Source organism: Benincasa hispida, chromosome 7 (assembly GCF_027475165.1).
Source record: "Benincasa hispida cultivar pf3 chromosome 7, pf3_genome.v1.1, whole genome shotgun sequence".
Taxonomy (NCBI): domain Eukaryota; kingdom Viridiplantae; phylum Streptophyta; class Magnoliopsida; order Cucurbitales; family Cucurbitaceae; genus Benincasa; species Benincasa hispida.
The window spans coordinates 44,618,244-44,624,813 of NC_143484.1; the positions used below are offsets into that span (position 1 = coordinate 44,618,244).

Below are 6,570 nucleotides of genomic sequence, written 5' to 3' on the forward strand. Positions count from 1 at the left end.
TTTATACAATTTTTAATGTATTTGTCTTTAATATTTTTTAATATAATATTTTATGTTTCAGATTATTTGGGAGCCTTATAAAGCTGTTATAGATAGCTTTCCCAATTTCTGTACAAACGGTAAAAATATATGGCGGACGATAAGACCTCTCATATGTTTTCACAATTGTAAGTGGCATCTTCATGATAGGGTAATGAGACAATTTGGTTTCCAACAGAATGTCCCATACTGAACCCCTACTACATGACAACGACTTAAGAACTGGAGATTGGTTTGAAAAAGTTGCACATTTGGTAGTGCGATGACACTATCGTGCAAGGTTTATAGTAATAGGGGTTTCTTTTGGGCAATTTGATAGGGATGCCACTCAAAATTACATAAATTGGTACAATAATATTACAAGGCGTTACGTTACTCGTCCGAGAGCAATTGAGGGTCATCTATTACATAAATAAATATTGTCTAATTATTTTTAATTTAAATATATTTTAAATATTGTTTAATCAGTTTATAATTCACAGAGATTGAACAACAGTAGCCTCCATGATGTTGCAAATGATCCAAACCAAGTTCTTGTTATATGCAGTAATAACGAGAGCTATATGGATGAGATACATTATATGTATGATATACCTATTGTTCATCCACCAGTTCCTAGATATAGGGGACCTATTCGAGAAGAAGATGAGTTTGATGAGGTTGCCCACAATGTGGAAGAATTTCCTCCTATGATGTAGATGTAGAGCCAAATTGTAACACCCCGAAATTTTGTTCTTAATGTAATTTTAGTATCTTCTAATATTTGAGGATATTTTTGGAATTTTGAAAATTCAATTTTTGATAATTGAGATTTTATCTGGGAGAATTGGTTTAATTTTAAATTTGGGTTTAAAGAGGAAATGAAAAGAATTGAAAATGGTTATATATATATGTATAGTAAGTTAGGTTTTCTTTTTTAAGAATAAAGATAAAATATTTATTTTATTTCCTTGTGAGTTATTATTTTTTTTTAATTTAAAACCCAAAAGTCCTCCCCCTCTCTTTCACGTGCAAGCAGTCCCCCTCCCCTCCCCCTCCGTTTTCTTTCTTCCTCTTCATGTGAGCCCCTGTCCTGCCACTGATCGTCGACCTCGTAGCGTCGCTGTCCATCGCCGCCTGGACCCATTGGATCTGAAGCCGAACACTAGCTGTCAGTTCTTCGTGTCGGTGTGAGTGCCTCCAGCCGCCAATTGCTCGCTTGCCCTCACATCGTACTTCTCTCCCAGCCGCACCACATGTCTGCTGTTCCGTCGTCGTCGATTGAAGCCAACCTTCACACGCCATCCCTCACCTCGACTTCTTTGCGCGTCATTCCAGCAATCTATAGCTGTCCGCCTAGCCCATGTCTCGCCTCACCACCAGCTCTATAGTCCCTCGCAGGCGTCTTCCGACCAACCGTTAGGTCTCGCACACCTTACCGAAATTTGGATCTTGGGTAGGTGTTTTGTGAGGTTTTCTTGGAAAATCTTGGTTACCCATTTAAGTTTGGTTCAATTATATTGATACTGGCTATGTCTCAATTTAGATCGAGGTTTTAAGGTGTCAAGAACCACTATCCAACAACATAAGGTCCAGAATGATGACTTTTGGTAGGTTTTGGTTTTCGTTCTTCAAAGATTTTGGTTATCAAATGAATAGTTGGCCTAATTATGGATTAAATCTTGATTGTTGAAGATTAATTTGATATTTCAAGGAGGTTTGGAATCGTCGTCCAACAATATCAAAAGGGTTTTGTCACGCTTTGGTAAGTGTATTAAGTCTTGGAACCATTGATTTAAATATAGTATGTTGGAATTTGGAGGTTCTAACCATTATCATTAAATTTGCACAGTTTGGGGCATTTGTTGGGAGGTTGGGAGCAATTTTGAAACGAGCTATACTTTGGGTAAAGAATATTTGAATTTGTTTGGATTTATTTTGGCAATATTTGTATAGCTTTGTTTGAAATTAGGCCCCTAATGTGGAAATTGAAATGGGTTAACGTTTAGAGATTGGTTCAAGAATTCTACTCAAGATAAAGAGAAGACTTTGAATTGTTAATTTCCTTGGACTTAAATTTGAGGTAAGTAACTATATTACTGGAATTGCCTTGGGCCAGGTAATATTAAGCATGTTGTATTGAGGTTATTTATTAGATTGATTGTTATGTATGATTTCCTTGAGTGAGTTGCATGAACTAGATACGCATGAAAGAGGATTGAATGCTAGCATGATTTAAGTACATTTTATTCTTGGAGATTCTGCTGAATCTGAGGATGATGAGATATATATGTGTGTTATGGAACTATGATGATGAGATGTATATGTATGTTATGGGACTATGATGATGAGATGTATATGTATGTTATGGAACTATGATAATGAGATGTATATGTATGATATAGAACCATATTATGATACTTGTGATGTTGAAATCGTGATAGTATCCTCACTGTTAGTTAGATACCCACTAGAGGTTGTGTGTCCTTTAGGATTCACTAAAGGTGGTGGTTTCCTTCGGGATCCAACAGAGGTTGTGTTTCCTTCGGAACTCACTAGAGGTAGTGCTTTCCTTCGAGATTCACCAGAGGTTGTGCATCCTTCGGGATTCATTAGAGGTGGTGGTTTCCTTCTAGAACCACCAGAGGTTGTGTTTCCTTTGAGATTCACTAGAGGTGGTGTTTTCTTCGAGGTTCACCAGAGGTTGTGGGTCCTATGGGACTTACTAGAGGCAGTGGGTATACTTAACTACAGTAGAATGAAGTTCAGTTATTCATTTATGTATGTGTCCCATGAGGACTAGGAGAGTGCTTACGTCCCACCAGAGGTAAGCATCTAGAGGACATAGATGCCTAACCTGACCTTTGTAGTGGGGTTACTTACTGAGTATTTTATACTCATTCTTTCTCATTTTTATATTTTAGGTAAGGGCAGGGACGCATTGACGAATGAAAAGAGGAATCTATGAACGAGCCACTGGGGACCAATTTTATGTTTATGCTCATGATATTTAGATTTCTTTTCATGTTTTTCAACTTTCAGTTTTAATGTTTGAAACTTACTGTTAAGATTTGTTTTCAGACCTATTTATTATCATTTATGATTTATGGGTACCCTATCATTTTTTTAATATTTGAATTTAATGGAGGTATTTTGAATTTATCTTATTTATTTAGCATTTATTTCACTATAAAAGGGTGTCGTTTTAAGTTCCATGCATGCATGTGTTTAGTGATAGCCTAGCTTGAGTCCTAGGGGGTCGGGCCGTTACACAAACTGATTATGTTAGCTCGATGATGATGATGCCAACATTTGATTTAGGATATTATGATTAAGAGGTTGGTCCATCATTTTCATACCGACATGGACATGGACACGACCATGGAGAGTATAATTAATATTTATATTATGAAGCGCCTGCAGAGGTAATTAAAAAATAAATCGAAGACTAAAAACTCATGGAAATAGCTGAAAATTAAATTCAGAAAAATATGGGGAACAAAATATACTAAATATATTTGCCAATAACGATATATATCATAGAAAATCGGTGGAGTACTTACCGTGGAAAGCAATAAAATGAAGAAGACAATAACAAAAAGTCGTGGAATAAAATGAGTAACTAAAATGGTAGAATCTTTTGCAATTGAAATATATTTTTAAATGATTGCATTTTCGAGAAAAAAATTAGAATTAAATTTTAAATCTTTGAAAAAGCTTACATACAAGAAAAGAAATAAATTAATAAAGTTAATTTTGGTGTAAAATCGAGCATCACAAATACCGAAAAAATAATATAAATAAATAACTTAAATAAAATAAAGTAAATAAGAAAATAATGAAATAATGAATTTTTCTTTAATTTCTCCCCAAAAAAATGGGATTTCTCACCAATATTTTATTCACACACCCATATGAACCCACCAAATCCCTTTAGTTAATTTGGCAAGTAGGAGGTGGGTTTATTTGGACACTAATAATGTATAGTTGTAAACCAAATGACCAATATGTACAAAGACAAGTGGAGATATGAAGGATGGGCATCTATTTTAATGTAATATTTATATAATACTCCCACTTAGATGCTCATTATATATATGGAATATGACTCGTCAAAACCTTATTAGGAAAAATCCTAGTGATCAAAACCTTATTAGGAAAACCCAATGAGAAAAACTCTAGTGAAGGAAAAAGATTACATATTTCATATAATTTATACTCCTAAAAAATACGATATATTTGCTCCCCCTCATAGAAACATCACTTGAGATCTCTGAATCGTCACATTCTAATGTGCACCAATTTTTCAAAGGTTACGATAGGTAATGACTTTGTAAATAAGTCAGTCAGGTTATCTTTCGAACAAATTTGTTGTACAGTTATGTCACCATTTTCTTCAAGATCATGAGTATAGAAAAGCTTTAGTGAAATATGCTTTGTTTTATCTCCTTTAATATATTCTTCTTTGATTTGGGTTATACATACTGTGTTGTCCTCAAATAATGTCGTTGGAAGATTTTTACTAGAAGACAAACCACATGTTTCACGAATGCGCTGAATTATTGATCTTAGCCATACACATTCTCAACTTGCCTCATGAATTGCAAGAATTTCAGCATGATTTAAGAAAGGAGCCATTATGGTCTGTTTCACTGATTGTTATGATATAGTAGTTCCTTGATATGTGAACAGATAGTCTGTCTGAGATCTAACTTTGTGTGGATCAGATAAATATCTAGAATATGCATAATCAACTAGAACAAAAATTTATTTATTTGAGTAAAACAAACCCATGTCGATCATTCCTTGGAAATAACAGAGTATATGCTTAATTCCGTTCCAATGTCTTTTTGTTGGAGAAGAACTATATCTTACTAATAAATATACTAAAAATATAATATCTGGTATTGTATTATCAACAAGATACATAAGTGCACCAAATGCACTAAGATATGGTACTTCAGGACCAATAAGTTCTTCATTATTATCTCGTGGTCGAAATATATCTTTCTTCACATCTAGTGAACGAACTTCCATTGAAATGTTCAATAGATGTGCTTTGTCCATATAAAATCTTTTCAAAATTTTTCCTGTATAAATTAACTGATGAATAAATATCCTATCTGCTAAATGCTCAATTTGCAAATTAATTATAAACGCTAAGTCATTAAATAATGAAATTTGACAATTAAGTTTGATGAAAATTTTCATAATAAGGACTAAATTGTTTTAAATTTGAATGTATAGGGACCTAATTCTTACAAAATTGAATGTATAAGGACTAGAATATTATATGCTAAAGTTGTTTAAGCACATAAATTATTACATATTTGAAAGTAAGGTGACGTAAATTGTTACATATCAAAGTTCGAGGACTAAATAATCATTACTTCTACAAAAGCTTAGGACCAAAAATGATTTTTAACTTATATATTTATATATGCTTGATAATTATTGGAAAAATTGCAAAAAGTACTAGTAAAGTATGGTGGTAGCTAGTTGCAGTTAAACCCTCAAACTTTTAATTGTAAAAATTGAGCCCTCAAACTTATTTAAATATTAAAATTGGATCTTCAAACTTACGTGATATTAGAAAATTTAACAATTGTATAAATTTAAGGGTTCAATTTTTATCATTTTAGGATCCAATTTCTACAATTATTATAAGTTAATGATCCAATTTCTACAACTCCAGCATAAAGTTCTAGATGTTCCTCAACTTGTTAGCATATTGGTGTTTGAAAATAGGGTTGATTGAAGTTAACATTTTTCAACTACAGTTGACTTTAGAAAAAGGAATAATTTGAAAGAATGAAGGTTCTTGCTAGCTAGTTTAAGTCAACCATGCAACCCATAAATTAGAATATATTCTTTTAAATGTCAGAAACAAAGCAAAAGCAAAGCATAGACTTTACTCAAGCAACTATATATAGATACATAATGAGTTATCGAACTCTATAAACCTTGCAACTCTATTTGATTTGGAAGAGTAGAAGAAAAAAAATTATAACATGAAGGGTTGGATCATCTTTGCTGCCTTATTGTTGTTGATTAGATTCTTCCCTTTCATGTTTGATTCTATCTTCTTTCTTTCCTATCTTTTATGATTTGGCGAATGGTTGAATTTGCTACACGAAAATGGAAGGAAGAGAAGTTTAGTATGATGATTAAGAGTGTTGTTTGATAGCCAAAAATGACTTGCCTGCTATATTCAAATACGATAAGTTTTAAATTAAAGCACACAATTTGATTTGTATCAGGCAGTCATTTTGGCTAAACCGACAAACTCTTCTCCATCATTCTAGACCTTCTCTTTCACTAGAGTATGATAAAAGTGCAACTACGAGCTCATTCTTGCCATTTAAGGATGTTGTGAACGTTGGCTTACTTTTGTTTATTTATTATATTTGGTATTAGACTTGTGAGTAAATTTCACCAATCTCTTTCTTATGCTTAAATATATAGATTACTCGTTGAATATCAATGGTAGTTTTCGTGTTAGGTAGTTGATCTCAGATGTCAAAAAATGTATATTTTATTTATATATTTATG

The 6,570-nt window shown here is 32.9% G+C and overlaps 1 long non-coding RNA gene across 3 annotated transcripts; it reads left to right on the plus strand.

Annotated features, from left to right (window-relative positions):
• Positions 1 to 1,034: 1,034 nt before the first annotated feature.
• On the plus strand, positions 1,035 to 3,185 carry LOC120081886 (uncharacterized). 3 transcript variants are annotated; one of them, XR_016530543.1, is made up of 6 exons: positions 1,043 to 1,474; positions 1,565 to 1,628; positions 1,714 to 1,783; positions 1,871 to 1,924; positions 2,028 to 2,101; positions 2,943 to 3,185. It is a non-coding gene; the product is annotated as an uncharacterized LOC120081886 (long non-coding RNA). The 3 variants fall into 3 exon arrangements; XR_005482980.2 differs by lacking the exon at positions 2,028 to 2,101 and having other exon boundaries at positions 1,035 to 1,474; XR_005482979.2 differs by lacking the exon at positions 2,943 to 3,185 and having other exon boundaries at positions 1,871 to 2,079.
• The last annotated feature ends 3,385 nt before the right edge of the window (positions 3,186 to 6,570 follow it).